General features: G+C 44.3%; 1 protein-coding gene across 1 annotated transcript in view; it reads right to left on the bottom strand.

Annotated features, from left to right (window-relative positions):
* The window catches only part of LOC115169712 (catenin delta-2), a 106676-nt gene extending 90927 nt beyond the window's left edge, over positions 1-15749 (bottom strand). Inside the window, exon 1 of the mRNA XM_029725610.1 lies at positions 15484-15749. The gene's annotated coding sequence lies outside the window, so the exon portion shown is untranslated. The remainder of the gene's footprint in view (positions 1-15483) is intronic.
* Between the last annotated feature and the right edge of the window lie 1505 nt (positions 15750-17254).

Raw genomic sequence — 17254 nt, 5'->3', positions numbered from 1 at the left:
TGTTCCCTCCGGAGTTAACACTAATGTGTTTTTCCGCTAACCAAAGACTCACCTCAGCACATTTTGTTAGACCGTTGGGATCTCAGTGTTTGAATAAACAAAAAGGGGGATGGTTTGTTGCAATGTATTGTCTGTAAGCGTCCACTTCAGATGGAGAGTATGGCCTGCTGTGTAGTGATGCCCTCTGACACTTATTAATTGGGCGGGAACATGAATATAGAATTGATGTAGGGTTGTTGCGGTGTGAAATGAGAACTTGAAGCATACTGTATCTCAATTAGCACTATAGGGGACAGAAAAATACAAATTCACGACTGACGACCAGGATACTAATGAGACCCACTGACATTAGTATCATGTTCCTGTGACGGACCAGGTATAAGTCCTTGACCATAGTCTGTCGTTTGGCTTCTTACGGAAAATATGAACCTCTGATGAAAATGCGCTGTACAAATTTTGACATGAGGAGGTTCCATGATAACAAGCTGCCACAATAGTTCCCGGGGTCTACATGTTGATAGGTTAGGTTTAGAAAGATTTAGGCAAACTTACTAATATGATAGGCCTCCAATGTCCAAAATGTGCTGATGTCTTCTCTGGGTTGTTGACATTTAATGTCAACAACCCAGAGAAGACATCAGCACAAGAAGGGCCGGCTCTAGCCTTTTGGGGGGCCCTAAGTGAGATTTGATTGGAAGTTTTAAAGTACATTTCCTGCAATTCTACACATTCTGCAATGGGGCCCAGAGAAGTTTTTTAAAGCAAGTTTTCTGCAGTTCTACACATTTTGCCGTGGGACGGAAATAAAGTTTTGCAATTTAATAACACATTTCATGCAATTCTACACATTTTTCCATGAGGCAGAGAGATATTTTTGCAATTTTAAAGCTGATTTCCTGTAATTCTCCCCCTTTTGCCATGGGGTGGAGATTTTTTCTTTAGTTTTAAAGCTAATTTCCTGCAATTCTACACATTCTGTCAAGACTTATGCAATGTTAATAATATCTGTGTGAGAGTGACTAACAAAATCAATGGAGATCCCCTGGAGGTCAGGATTCCTGGGCACGTGCCCTGCGTGCCTGGTCAGTATTCAGCCATGATTACTACAAATTTAGATAACTGGCTAGACTAACTTACCAATCTAAAAACAATTGCCTGACATGACTAATTGAGTGACTGTCAGTCACTGCTGATGCACAACAAACTTTTGAACTTGCACATTGTATATTCTACTATTTTAACTATCAACAGTAAATTGAGACCCTGACTGAGTTCCTAAAAAACAACAAACAACTATGTTTTTGGGTCGGGTGCCCCCTAGCGGCCGGGGCCCTAGGCGACCACTTACGTTGCTTATGCCTGGAGCCGGCCCTGAGCACAAGCTGAGGCAATGAACGAGCTCCTGCAATAATGTTCTGAAAGGATGGCTGAGCGTGACACAAATGATAAAGTGTAATTATGTGGGGCTTGCTGTGATAAAACAAGCCCCAGCGCATTATTAACATTTTCTCTTACAAACTCTGTGCTGATTAGGTTGAAGTGCATTTTGTTTTCCCTCAATAGAATGCCAGTGTCTGCTATGTTTTATTGACAGGCTAATTTCATTAAACAAACACCACATTTTAAATGTAACAACACAATCATACAGATGTAGGATCTTAATTTGAGCCAGTTTGCTACAGCAGGAAAATAATCCTGCAGCAACAGGAAATGTGGATTATAATTAATTACATTTTTTTGTAGGGTTTAATCATTTTTTTCGCAAGGGAAAATCAAGTCTGAAATTTCAAAGTGGTATTGACAAACTTCAGAAGCCTTTTTAAACCACAATAAGCTACACGTTTTACATTTTCAATTCTTCTGCATAATTTTTTACGATATTATATCGATATTTTTACATTTGACATTTTAGTCATTTAGCAGACGCTCTTATCCAGAGCGACTTACAGTAGTGAATGCATACATTTCATACATTTTTCTCTGTACTGGTCCCCCGTCGGAATCAAACCCACAACCCTGGCGCTGCAAACACCATGCTCTACCAACTGAGCCACACGGGACGACTGAGCCACATACTCCTAAGTATTGATTCTTAAAATATATATATATACTTTAAGTTTTGCTAGGTAGCGTTAGCTAGCAGTAGTTAGATGTACCTGCACCAAAAACGATTGTATTTCTCCTTCTCAAGCTTGTTCTCCATCTTCTTTTTTTAAATGGTGAGCCAACATGTTTTCAGCACTGACTGATCAAAACAAATTTTCTCATGGCTATTTCTTGTCCCTCTGCAACAGACATGGTGAGCGATGTGTTTGGAACATAGAATTCGCAATAAAATCGTAGTAACGAATCCCAATACATTAAGAATCACAATACATATCATATCGGCACCTAAGTATTGTAATAATATCGTATTGCAATTCCCAGCCCTAGCAACAGGGTGATCAAATTAAGATCCAACATCTGTAATAGATAAGCTAGCTGGCATTGCCAAACAATTAAATCAATCTCTTCATACTTCAATCAAAATACTTCCTGTTTCTTTAATTTACCACCTTGATCATTATTTAATCTTTATTTAGGCAGGGAGTCCCATTGAGACCAAGGTCTCTTTTTGACCACAGCAGCAATTACACAATAAAAGTTAGACACACAGATAATACAATCTAATAACAATTTGTTGTTATGTAATGTAGCATTAATGTGCCCAATATTTATTGTGTATTCTGTATGACCCCAAAAATGACTTCACTCCATCTCAATCAGTTAGGCATTCAAGCTGCTATGACAGTCCCATTATGATAATGTGCTCTAGTGCATCATGTGTGGTTTGCACCTGATGTCATGCATTTAATGTGAGTTCCTGTAAATACTGTGTTCTCCAGTGATGATGAGGCCGGAGGGTTAGCTAGTGCTCCAAGGCTTTTAACCGCATGACCTACTGTACTACTACTACTGCCACTACTACTGCTACTATGAACCAAACCAACCCTTGGCTATGTTGAGATTGAGGCAGTCAAGGGCTTAATCGTCCAATGTGAGGTTGGGGCTGTGAAGCCAGTAGTATAGCTACAGGAGCTGCATGGCCTGGTTGTTTTTCCATCCCAAGGCATCAGCCTCACTGGTGAATGTTGACTTTACATGTGACTGCGGTGGCAGCAGATTCCCTACTAGCCTAGTGAGTAAACCTACCTCACACACAGCCACTGACATTTACAATATCTGCACCACGGCACGATAACAGAATAATACCCAATCAGCATCCATTACATTGGTTGGATGTCTTACTAAAGAGGATATGCATTGTAACCCATATCAACCCTCTAGCGTAAACATCATTTTTATAGGACATTATTAGAGGACATTACACCACCATGCCTATCTATCTGCATGTTAAGATAATATGATCATTGACATGGTTGCGCCATCTGCATAATTGGTTGTAGTGAATGTTACCAGAGGTGACCCCTGCTGGTCATCTGATGACATGACAGCAGGGAATAAAGGAGAGGACCTCGGCGTGGGGGAGGAGAGGAGGAAGTACAAAGCTTCTCACATCCCTGTGGCATCATCCACAGGATTGCCACATCCGCACACACATCCATGCACTGCACTATACAGTGAATAAATTGACCTTGAAGCAGGAACACATTTCAAAATCCACCCTGTTTGTTATTGATGGATATGCAGCTCAATACCAAAGTCAATCTGCTGATCGGTTCTGTGCTACGGGCATGACACTGTTACATCTGTGTAACATGATGGCTATGAATGTTTCCTTTGACATGTAGCATAAAACACCCCCTTCTCTCAAAGCAGTACCACAGCCAACCAATGTTGATGTGCTATTTGTGGGCTGGGTGTCATAAAGTAAAAGGACAGCGACATCTGTATTTGTGGAGCTGGGAAGACATCTAGACCCAAAGACACCGTCCCACTATTACACACCGTCCCACTAAAATGAGCTGTCATTAAAAGTGAGTCTTTATTATAATAATAGGTCTAACCTTGTCTCAGGACCATCTGCTACTGTTGATCTAAATAAGATCTAAAAATATCATCAACATCATGAATTATGCATTTAGATCTACTGAGTAAGCACGAGTTTTGCTGAGTGACTTCATCACACAAATTATTCAAAAAAGGTAGTGATCACAGAGTAAAGACCTGGGCTAAATGGGTGTAACTGCCACCCTGCCCCCCAGCTATTGATGTTACAGTACATGGCTTGGCTGTTCCAAGTGGAACATCAGGATTGAGACCCCCTAAGGTTGTGCTGCTAACATACTACAGCATGACAGGTAAAACATTCGATTTCAAGACTTCAGATGTAGAATGGAATTGAAAGAAAGCTGAATCAACAACAAACCAGTGTTTTTCCACTGATATTCTCAGTAGAACAATTTTGTTTGCCAGTACAGTACATCCATAATACATCAGATTTACTTTTGAAGGCCTCCAGTAGAGATGACATAACTAAATAATTATCTGTGTTAGCATCAAAGTATCAAACTACACTATGGCTATACTGGATTTTCCTCATGAACAACAAAATAAGTGGTGATGACATGAAAGATGGATGGAGGTCAGTATAAAGAGAAATCACACATCAGAAAGATCTGAAAAAGTAATGCTTCCTTTCAAACAACTACAGAGGAAAAAGTAGCTTACAGATATTCTGCATGTAATAACAGTAGCTAGTTGTAATAGTACTTATGGTAGTTGGCCTAATGGAAGATGCAGTTAGTTGGGTATTCTCCTGTTCTTAGTTTTTTTAACTTAACAAATGAAAAAATTATGTTAAATGATGACAAACATGCCCTGGAGTAGGTGTGGTCCACAAATCTAAATATAGAGCGCAGGAGCACTGCTGTCTCTCACATTTCATGTGTCAGAGGATTTTATCATCACAAGTGAAAATGTTCACTGAGCACAGCATGTCTCTCCTGACTTGAATCTGAAAATCCAGAACATTTGGAGCGCTAAGCTATATCCGTCCCTGCCCATCCACGGGTAGCTGAATTGGTGAAATGATATGTGAAAAGAAGATGACTGGCTTATCCTCAGGCAAATGTAAACCGGCCAGATATAGGCTACTGAGTTATATCTGCACAACTCAAGACCTCCTTATCCAGCTGAGCCAAAGCCAAAGCATTAGGTCTGGGCGCTAATACAAGTCTTCAGGTCTCAGGCAAGGTTACTTATGACACAAGTATAGTTTGCCAAACCAACTCCTCTATGTACATGAGGTAAGTAGCTTAAGAGATGATTTCTCAGTATACCAGCTACAGTTGAAGTCGTAAGTTAACATACACCTTAGCCAAATACATTTAAACTCAGTTTTTCACAATTCCTGACATTTAATCCAAGTAAAAATTCCCTGTATTAGGTCAGTTAGGATCACCACTTTATTTTTAAGAAAGTGAAATGTCAGAATAATAGTAGCAAGAATGATTTATTTCAGCTTTTATTTCTTTCATCACATTCCCAGTGGGTCAGAGGTTTATATACAGTCAATTAGTATTTGGTAGCATTGCCTTTAAATTGTTTAACTTGGGTCAAACATTTCAGGTAGCTTTCCACAAGCTTCCCACAATAAGTTGGGGCAATTTTGGCCCATTCCTCCTGACAGAGCTGGTGAAACTGAGTCAGGATTGTAGGCCTCCTTGCTCGCACAACCTTTTTCAGTTCTGCCCACACATTTTCTATAGGATTGAGGTCAGGGCTTTGTGATGGCCACTCCAATACCTTGACTTTGTTGTCCTTAAGCCATTTTGACACAACTTTGGAAGTATGCTTGGGGTCATTGTCCATTTGGAAGACCCATTTGCGACCAAGCTTTAACTTCCTGACTGATGTCTTGAGATGTTGCTTCAATATATCCACATAATTCTCCTTCCTCGTGATGCCATCTAGTTTGTGAAGTGCACCAGTCCCTCCTGCAGCAAAGCACCCCCACAACATGATGTTGCCACCTCTGTGCTTCACGGTTGGGATGGTGTTCTTCGGCTTGCAAGCCTCCCCCTTTTTCCTCCAAACATAACGATGGTCATTATGGTCAAACAGTTCTATTTTTGTTTCATCAGACCAGATGACATTTCTCCAAAAGTACGATCTTTGTCCCCATGTGCAGTTGCAAACCGTAGTCTGGCTTTTTTTTATGGCGGTTTTGGAGCAGTGGCTTCTTCCTTGCTGAGCAGCCTTTCAAGTTATGTCGATATAAGACTCGTTTGACTGTGGATATAGATACTTTTGTACCTGTTTCCTCCAGCATCTTCACAAGGTCCTTTGCTGTTGTTCTGGGATTGATTTGCACTTTTCGCACCAAAGTACGTTCATCTCTAGGAGACAGAACGTGTCTCCTTCCTGAGCGATATGATGGCTGCGTGGTCCCATGGTGTTTATACTTGCGTACTATTCTTTGTACAGATTGAACGTGGTACCTTCAGGCGTTTGGAAATTACTCCCAAGGATGAACCAGGCTTGTGGAGGTCTACACATGATTTTCTGAGGTTTTGGCTGATATCTTTTGATTTTCCCATGATGTCAAGCAAAGAGGCACTGGGTTTGAAGGTAGGCCTTGAAATACATCCACAGGTACACCTCCAATTGACTCAAATGTTGTCAATTAGCCTATCAGAAGCTTCTAAAGCCATGACATCATTTTCTGGAATTTTCAAGCTGTTTAAAGGCACAGTCAACTTAGCGTATGTAAACTTTTGACCCACTGGAATTGTGATACAGTGAATTAGTGAAATAATTTGTCAGTAAACAATTGTTGGAAAAATTACTTGTGTCAAGCACAAAGTAGATGTCCTAACCGACTTGCCAAAACTATAGTTTGTTAACAAGAAATTTGTGGAGTGGTTGAAATACGAGTTTTATTGACTCCAACCTAAGTGTATGTAAACTTCCAACTTCAACTGTATATGTTGTCTGCAGTTACTTTATCTTTACTCTACATACCTTATCCCTAGCTAGCCTTCATTATGTATCTCAACAGCGATATAAAACACAAATATCACTTTACCCTGTTATGTCCCTAGTGTGATGAATGTTTTCTGATTTTCTTTTCAGCATCTTAGTAAAGAACAAAGCTGATTAAACTGAAATGTGTAAATCCCAGTAGGATTGACAACACTTGTTTTTAAAAGATTATTCTCCACAATAACAACACAAATATTAATGAGATTAAAAAACATCATGTTAGAATAGAAGTACAACTTAATTTCTCTATTGCGTATTTGAAGAATCCTTCCACTGTACTCCACTAATTATAAGCACTATAGTCTGGGTTTCTAATGCTATAATGTTCAGCCTCGTGTAGAAATATGTGGTGAAAATAAAGAGGGAAGATTAGTCCGTGTCAGAGCAGCCTTTGGAGAGGGAGGCTAATGAAAAGAGAGGTTTTAAGTCCAAACAATGGCTGAAGTCATCTTTGATATCCACAGACCTGACTGCACTTCGTACTGGGAGACAGAGACAGACAGAGACACACAGAGACTGAGAAGAGAACCGGGGAGGGAGAGAGAAGAGAACCGGGGAGGGAGAGAGAAGAGAACCGGGGAGGGAGAGAGAAGAGAACCGGGGAGGGAGAGAGAAGAGAACCGGGGAGGGAGAGAGAAGAGAACCAGGGAGGGAGAGAGAAGAGAACCAGGGAGGGAGAGAGAAGAGAACCGGGGAGGGAGAGAGAAGAGAACCGGGGAGTGAGAGAGAAGAGAACCTGGGAAAGAGAGAGAAGAGAACCAGGGAGGGAGAGAGAAGAGAACCGGGGAGGGAGAGAGAAGAGAACCTGGGAGTGAGAGAGAAGAGAACCAGGGAGGGAGAGAGAAGAGAACCTGGGAAAGAGAGAGAAGAGAACCGGGAAGGGAGAGAGAAGAGAACCGGGGAGGGAGAGAGAAGAGAACCGGGGAGTGAGAGAGAAGAGAACCTGGGAGTGAGAGAGAAGAGAACCGGGGAGGGAGAGAGAAGAGAACCGGGGAGTGAGAGAGAAGAGAACCTGGGAGTGAGAGAGAAGAGAACCAGGGAGGGAGAGAGAAGAGAACCGGGGAGGGAGAGAGAAGAGAACCGGGGAGGGAGAGAGAAGAGAACCAGGGAAAGAGAGAGAAGAGAACCGGGGAGGGAGAGAGAAGAGAACCGGGGAGGGAGAGAGAAGAGAACCAGGGAAAGAGAGAGAAGAGAACCAGGGAGGGAGAGAGAAGAGAACCGGGGAGGGAGAGAGAAGAGAACCGGAGAGGGAGAGAGAAGATACCCAGAGAGGGAGAGAGAAGAGAACCAAAGAGGGAGAGAGAAGAGAACCGGGGAGGGAGAGAGAAGAGAACCGGAGAGGGAGAGAGAAGAGAACCAGGGAGGGAGAGAGAAGAGAACCAGGGAGGGAGAGAGAAGAGAACCGGGGAGGGAGAGAGAAGAGAAACCGGGGGAGGGAGAGAGAAGAGAACCGGGGAGGGAGAGAGAAGAGAACCAGGGAGGGAGAGAGAAGAGAACCAGGGAGGGAGAGAGAAGAGAACCGGAGAGGGAGAGAGAAGAGAACCGGGGAGGGAGAGAGAAGAGAACCGGGGAGGGAGAGAGAAGAGAACCAGGGAGGGAGAGAGAAGAGAACCAGGGAGGGAGAGAGAAGAGAACCGGAGAGGGAGAGAGAAGAGAACCGGGGAGGGAGAGAGAAGAGAACCGGGGAGGGAGAGAGAAGAGAACCGGGGAGGGAGAGAGAAGAGAACCGGGGAGGGAGAGAGAAGAGAACCGGGGAGGGAGAGAGAAGAGAACCGGGGAGGGAGAGAGAAGAGAACCGGGGAGGGAGAGAGAGAAGAGAACCGGGGAGTGAGAGAGAAGAGAACCAGGGAAGAGAGAGAAGAGAACCAGGGAGGAGAGAGAAGAGAACCGGGGAGGGAGAGAGAAGAGAACCGGGGAGGGAGAGAGAAGAGAACCGGGGAGGGGAGAGAGAAGAGAACCGGGGAGGGAGAGAGAAGAGAACCTGGGAAGGAGAGAGAAGAGAAACCGGGGAGAGGAGAGAGAAGAGAACCGGGGAGGGAGAGAGAAGAGAACCAGGGAGGGAGAGAGAAGAGAACCTGGGAGGGAGAGAGAAGAGAACCGGGGAGGGAGAGAGAAGAGAACCGGGGAGGGAGAGAGAAGAGAACCTGGGAAAGAGAGAGAAGAGAACGGGAGGAGAGGAAGAGAACCGGGGAGGGAGAGAAGAGAACCGGGGAGGGAGAGAGAAGAGAACCGGGGAGGGAGAGAGAAGAGAACCTGGGAGGGAGAGAGAAGAGAACCTGGGAAAGAGAGAGAAGAGAACCGGGGAGGGAGAGAGAAGAGAACCGGGGAGGGAGAGAGAAGAGAACCGGGGAGGGAGAGAGAGAGAACCGGGGAGGGAGAGAGAAGAGAACCAGGGAGGGAGAGAGAAGAGAACCTGGGAAAGAGAGAGAAGAGAACCGGGGAGGGAGAGAGAGAAGAGAACCGGGGAGGGAGAGAGAAGAGAACCGGGGAGGGAGAGAGAAGAGAACCGGAGAGGGAGAGAGAAGAGAACCTGGGAGGGAAGAGGAGAAGAGAACCGGGGAGGGAGAGAGAAGAGAACCGGGGAGGGAGAGAGAAGAGAACCGGGGAGGGAGAGAGAAGAGAACCAGGGAGGGAGAGAGAAGAGAACCGGGGAGGGAGAGAGAAGAGAACCGGGGAGGGAGAGAGAAGAGAACCAGGGAGGGAGAGAGAAGAGAACCGGGGAGGGAGAGAGAAGAGAACCGGGGAGGGAGAGAGAGAGAAGAGAACCGGGGAGGGAGAGAGAAGAGAACTGGGGAGGGAGAGAGAAGAGAACCGGGGAGGGAGAGAGAAGAGAACCTGGGAGGGAGAGAGAAGAGAACCGGGGAGGGAGAGAGAGAGAAGAGAACCGGGGAGGGAGAGAGAAGAGAACCGGGGAGGGAGAGAGAAGAGAACCGGGGAGGGAGAGAGAAGAGAACCGGGGAGGGAGAGAGAAGAGAACCGGAGAGGGAGAGAGAAGAGAACCGGGGAGGGAGAGAGAAGAGAACCGGGGAGGGAGAGAGAAGAGAACCAGGGAAAGAGAGAGAAGAGAACCGGGGAGGGAGAGAGAAGAGAACCTGGGAGGGAGAGAGAAGAGAACCGGGGAAAGAGAGAGAAGAGAACCGGGGAGGGAGAGAGAAGAGAACCAGGGAAAGAGAGAGAAGAGAACCGGGGAGGGAGAGAGAAGAGAACCAGGGAAAGAGAGAGAAGAGAACCGGGGAGGGAGAGAGAAGAGAACCAGGGAAAGAGAGAGAAGAGAACCGGGGAGGGAGAGAGAAGAGAACCAGGGAGGGAGAGAGAAGAGAACCGGGGAGGGAGAGAGAAGAGAACCAGGGAGGGAGAGAGAAGAGAACCAGGGAGGGAGAGAGAAGAGAACCAGGGAGGGAGAGAGAAGAGAACCAGGGAGGGAGAGAGAAGAGAACCGGGGAGGGAGAGAGAAGAGAACCTGGGAGGGAGAGAGAAGAGAACCAGGGAGGGAGAGAGAAGAGAACCAAAGAGGGAGAGAGAAGAGAACCAGGGAGGGAGAGAGAAGAGAACCGGGGAGGGAGAGAGAAGAGAACCGGGGAGGGAGAGAGAAGAGAACCAGGGAGGGAGAGAGAAGAGAACCGGGGAGGGAGAGAGAAGAGAACCAGGGAGGGAGAGAGAAGAGAACCAGGGAGGGAGAGAGAAGAGAACCAGGGAGGGAGAGAGAAGAGAACCAGGGAGGGAGAGAGAAGAGAACCTGGGAGTGAGAGAGAAGAGAACCAGGGAAAGAGAGAGAAGAGAACCGGGGAGGGAGAGAGAAGAGAACCGGGGAGGGAGAGAGAAGAGAACCAGGGAGGGAGAGAGAAGAGAACCAGGGAGGGAGAGAGAAGAGAACCAGGGAGGGAGAGAGAAGAGAACCAGGGAGGGAGAGAGAAGAGAACCTGGGAGGGAGAGAGAAGAGAACCGGAGAGGGAGAGAGAAGAGAACCGGGGAGGGAGAGAGAAGAGAACCAGGGAGGGAGAGAGAAGAGAACCGGGGAGGGAGAGAGAAGAGAACCGGGGAGGGAGAGAGAAGAGAACCTGGGAGTGAGAGAGAAGAGAACCGGAGAGTGAGAGAGAAGAGAACCAGGGAGGGAGAGAGAAGAGAACCGGGGAGGGAGAGAGAAGAGAACCAGGGAGGGAGAGAGAAGAGAACCAGGGAGGGAGAGAGAAGAGAACCAGGGAGGGAGAGAGAAGAGAACCAAAGAGGGAGAGAGAAGAGAACCAGGGAGGGAGAGAGAAGAGAACCGGGGAGGGAGAGAGAAGAGAACCGGGGAGGGAGAGAGAAGAGAACCGGGGAGGGAGAGAGAAGAGAACCTGGGAGTGAGAGAGAAGAGAACCGGAGAGTGAGAGAGAAGAGAACCAGGGAGGGAGAGAGAAGAGAACCGGGGAGGGAGAGAGAAGAGAACCGGGGAGGGAGAGAGAAGAGAACCAGGGAGGGAGAGAGAAGATACCCAGAGAGGGAGAGAGAAGAGAACCAGGGAGGGAGAGAGAAGAGAACCGGGGAGGGAGAGAGAAGAGAACCGGGGAGGGAGAGAGAAGAGAACCGGGGAGGGAGAGAGAAGAGAACCTGGGAGTGAGAGAGAAGAGAACCGGGGAGGGAGAGAGAAGAGAACCGGGGAGGGAGAGAGAAGAGAACCGGAGAGGGAGAGAGAAGAGAACCAGGGAAAGAGAGAGAAGAGAACCGGGGAGGGAGAGAGAAGAGAACCGGGGAGGGAGAGAGAAGAGAACCGGGGAGGGAGAGAGAAGAGAACCGGGGAGGGAGAGAGAAGAGAACCTGGGAGGGAGAGAGAAGAGAACCGGGGAGGGAGAGAGAAGAGAACCGGGGAGGGAGAGAGAAGAGAACCAGGGAGACAATAAGAGACCCCCAGCCCTTACCTCCCCTCCCTTCCCCTAACACACTCTGTTCCTCCAACAATCCAAACTGAGATAAATGTATAATTAAATAAGGAGAGGAAACAAGACGGGGACAGAGTGAAAAGGAATAGTGTTCTAAAGGGTGATCAGTAATAAATAACTGAGTCGAACCGTGGTTGTAATTTTCCACTTCACAACTCAAGTGACTTAAGGACAGCATTATGGTAAAACTAATTACAACAGTGAGCTAAAGGGAAGCGTGGCTAAAGGGTGGCCCTGACCTCAAATACAGGGCAATAGTAATCACAGTCTCTTTCAATCCATAATAGACGGTTCATTAGACTAAATCTACTACAACTGACACAAACAGCCAAAAGCCATCATGGCAACAACTTGGCAACCATTAAAAGGTATTGATTGATTTGGAAAGCGATAAAGTGTGGCTTTGGCTGTATTTACACAGTCAGCCCAATTCTGGTCTTTTTCCCACTAATTGGTCTGCTGACCAATCAAATCAGCTCTGAAAAAAATCTGATGTGAAAAGCTCTGATGTGATTCGTCAAAAGACCAATTAGTTGGAAAAGAATCTGAATTGGGCTGCCTATGTAGACGCAGCCTTTGAGGCATAGGCCTATGCCCAGTGGGCTAACAGAAAAATCTACACTCTCGTACGTATTTATTTGGACAGTGAAGCTAAAACTTTTAATTTGTCTCTATACTCCAGCATTTTGGATTTGAGATCAAATGTTTCATATGAGGCAACAGCACACAATGCAACTTTTTATTTGAGGGTATTTTCATACGTATCTGTTTTATCGTTTAGAAATTAAAGCACTTTATGTATCTAGTCCACGTATTTGAAGGTATTTTGACAAATTCACTTATTTGTATTGAAGTAGTGAAAAGGTTAGCATTTGGTCCGATATTCCTAGCACGCAATGACTCTACAAGCTTGTTGGATGAATTTGAAGTTTATTTTGGTTGTGTTTCATATTATTTTGTGCCAAATAGGAATGAATGGTAAATTATGTATTGTGTCTTTTTGGAATCACTTTTATTGTAAATAAGAAACATCTACATTAATGTGGATGCTACCATTTCTAAATAGTAAAACAGATATGTATGAAAATAACCTCAAATAAAAGGTGACATTCTGTACTGTCGCCTCAGTGAAACATTTTATCTTAAATCCAAAATGCTGGAGTATAGAGCCAAATTAAAAGTTTTAGCTTCACTGTCCAAATAAATACGTAGGGGAGTGTATGTGTGTCACAATCTCTTATTAACAATCTTTGAGATACATCCCAGTCTGCCATTTACATTGAGAACGCTGCAGACCAAAATACTTACTTATTAATTTGATCGAAAATGTGTCACTGTCTGTCTCTCATAACTGACAAATTGTAGTGCATGACAAATGGTATTTCAGAAAAATCTACTTCAATCAAAATTCCTCCAGCACCTATGATGCATTGGTTCCTCTAGTCAGTGCAAGATTTTCTTTGGAGTTTCAATTAGCCTTCACAGATAGGGCCAGCCAGCAACACCACTAATCAGCAGTAAAACAGATTATTCAACAACAATTTTTTTTTATTTTACTAGGCAAGAACAAATTCTTACAAATAATGACAGCCTAGGAACAGTGGGTTAACGGCCTTGTTCAGTGGCAGAACAACAGATTTTTACCTTGTCAACTCGGGGATTCGATCTAGCAACCTTTCGGTTACCGGCCCAACACTCTGACCACTAGGCTACCTGCTGCCTATGAACATATAGGCTAAATGACTGAAAAGCCCTGGTTACTAATAACACAAATTATCTTTTTTATTACCAATGCTAATGTGGTCCATTTCGTGCAGCACTTAAATATTTAATGATAATAACAGCATTCTGCTAGTTTGAAATGTTAGAATTTTTTTTTTTACTACTACAGCCTTTCATGGAATTGATGACCTAGGCCTATGTCCATTATCTTCCATCAACACAAGGAACTGAGGCTAGGGCGGGGGACTGGGGGCAGGGGCTGGGACAGACAATGATATCAATCTGCCGCTTTGAAGATTGGAATACAGCAACCTGCACTCAGACGACAACCCATTCAGCACATTTCCCTTGAAGAAAAACAACGCTTATCATACAAGCTTATCAGGTCAAACAATGGATGATTCAAATTGATAACAAATTGGGTGACACTGTTTCAGAACCCTCTCCCAGTCAACTATAAGTGGAATGTTTTCCTTGTATCGAGGACACGTTTGCCCACAGATGAATGGGAAACTTACCATACGACCACCACAACCCCTACCCTTGTGGCTTATATCTCCAATCACTGTCAAAACCATAACACAACCGGAAGTGACCATTTTTTCTCAATCACTTAACCATTTTAATTATATTTTCAAAATGTATCAAATCATCCTGTCCATAATTAAGGCTCCCTCTCTAGTAGGCCTATGTGCAGAACCCATTGGAAAGTCATAGAATAGGCCAAGGCTTCTGTGATCCAGGTAGGACCTACTACACTGTATCATTGTTGTTGATGACCCAGTGAGGGCCAATGGTCATTGTGTGGCCCTGGGGAGACAAACATCATATACATCTGACCACAGGATGTGTCCTATTGTATGTAAATAGAAACAATTTATCAGGGCTTATGAGGGTGATTTGTCCATAAAATCTATAGAATTTTGACCATGTGAGTTTCTCATCCCTTTACACACAAACAGGCCTGATGTAGAATATTGAACTATAAATGCCTAGCCTTACCTATAGGCCTGGACAACCATTCATTCATTCATTCATTCATTCATTCATTCAATGATGTATATGGTTTCAACATGGCTTATACCTTCAACTTAACATCAATGTTATTATTCCTGATAGAAAAAACGAGTTTTGGAAACAAGTCTATATTTGTCTATGCTTTAAATATGCATGCCAGGCATTGCAGTCAAAACACGATCAAACGCCGAGCATCACATGCAAATAAAATAAAAAAGGAGGGCAATTTTATATGGAGTTGATCTAACTGAGGCAATGCACCCTATTCAAATAGACAGAAATGATGCAGCTAGGCTACATTTGGTGATGAAAGACCTGCTAGTCATAGAATACCTAATAATGCATAGCCTAGAAACTTAAGAATGAATGAATCTTATTCATTGGCAGTCATCATCTGCTATGAAAATGAGACATTTCATCTCACCTTTCCACCTTTTCTACAGCATTGCAGTACAGACAAAAGAATGACGGTCATCTAATGCGATCTGATGTCGACCAGTATAATCTTATAAATATATCGTTCAAATTTAGGTCAATCAGAAAGTAATAGGGTGTTTTCTCAGAGCATCCCCGCTTTAGCTAGCGAATCATCCTCTAATGGATTCCATTTTCAGTCCACAATCAATGCATGCTATAGCCCACAATAAACCTGAAATATTACACTTTCAGACCCTGCAAAAACATCTGGCAGAGTAACAAAGGGGTGAAAAATGCATGCAAAGGCAAGCCAGAGCTGGCGATTGTTCCTCCCTTCCCGAGACGACTGACAAATGCATCCTATTTTGTAACTGTTTGGAGTGTATGACAGCTGGAAAAGCAACTGGAAATACATTGCGCTTACTGTAAAATATGCCGGGGAACCGCGTTGTTCTCGACTCCCCTCGATTGGTAACCAAAATTCAAACCATGTAAAATATGTAAAGCATTCCTTACGAATTGTCCGAAAACACACTTTACGCTCGACGTTGGTGTTGCCCGAAAAGACAGCATCCACTGAATGGCCAAGAGAGACCGCTATAGGTACGGGCAGTGTAGGGAGACCCTTTCACTGCGGTGTGCACTGTGCAGCAGAGAAGGCAGCGGCGCTTACTCTCTCCTATGCTCCCCTGTCTTTATCATTCCCCTTGCTGTCAGACAACGTTGTGCAGTTTAGGTACGGGTACAGGCAACGACATCTCCTGGTGATACAAGGATGAGCATCTCTTCTCTCCCCACATTTCAAGCCATCTGTAGCCTAGCCACACAGCCATCAAGTGAATAGGTATCATCTGACATGAGTTTAGTCTTCTCTTCTTAGGCCTACTAGTTTTTACTTTTAGAAATAAATATTTCTGTATATATTGATACTTTTAATTGAAATTATAAATTGGGGGTCACTTTAGCCCCATATGTGACATCTATTGAACCTAAATGGGACTAGGTGTCCATAAATACATTTGGATTGACAAATATATTTCTTACTTTTTTTTAATGTTCTATAAGTAAAACAAATGTCTAAGCATCTATTTTCTTCTCCACTCTTGTAGTCATCCCTCCATTGTCGCAACCTAGTTTAGGTGACATCATCTGTCCTGGGGCCATTTGGCATAGAGCAGCAACATGACTACTGTACAAACGTGGGCCAGTCGCCACATCACTTCCTCTGAGGCAAAAGGGCACACCACTGAGGCAGACGGCAAGATCAGTCGTGTTAAACCATTTGTATTTGGGTCTGGGGGAGTGGATGGAGGTTTTGGAGGTTGATCAAAATTTGTACCACCCACTCACAATGTAACCACCTTTGAAATAAACAAATGTGCATTATGTAGAGGTTTGCTATTCCTTCAGCACACACTGTCAAGGTGAAACCACTGAATGGCCTCAAGACACAATTCACATACAGTAGCCTGGAGCGCACATGTTGCACCTGTTTTCCTAAGAAAAATCATTCATATAAAAAAAGGTCAAACAAAAGGTCACGTTACATTCAAACAAAGGTACACATAGCATGCAAGGGACGCTTGGTGAAAACAATATCATATTTTAGCATTTTCTGTCACCTCTAAATGTGCAACATAAATACCAAAGCACATTTTACAGCAAACGATGTTCATCAGTATTGTTGAAGGTACCTATCAAGCCATAACATAATAATTCAACATGGAGGAAGAAGGCAGTCATTCCCTGGCTGCTGCTCATTGTTTTTATCAGTAGTGTGTTATCCTGTCCCTAGGGGTGAATAAGCACACCTGAGCTCACTCTCTTCTCTCAGGTATCACACACCATGCACCGCTCCTATAGCCCGACATAATTGCCAGTTGTGATTAAAGAAATGCCTAAATAACATTGTACTGTATGTTGTTCTGGTATGGAAAAAATGCTGCTGAGTTGAAAGGAGATTTGGCAGCAAAGACTCTACCTTTGATTTGTATCTCACTTGAGTTTGCAGTAGCATCATCAGTCACTTAGGATGCATGGGGAGGATTCAGACAGTGTCAGAGGAGTAACCGCTGATAAACCTTGACAGAGAAACAATAGAGAGACACAGTCAGTGGACTCAGGAGAACAATACACAGTAAGAGGAAAAACGATTTCACGCACACATGCATGCACACACACACACACACACACAC

The sequence above is a fragment of the Salmo trutta genome, chromosome 31, assembly GCF_901001165.1.
Source record: "Salmo trutta chromosome 31, fSalTru1.1, whole genome shotgun sequence".
In the NCBI taxonomy this organism is placed as follows: Eukaryota; Metazoa; Chordata; class Actinopteri; order Salmoniformes; family Salmonidae; genus Salmo; species Salmo trutta.
The sequence above is the reverse complement of the archived record's forward strand: the minus strand, read 5'-3'. Positions and strand labels throughout refer to the sequence as shown.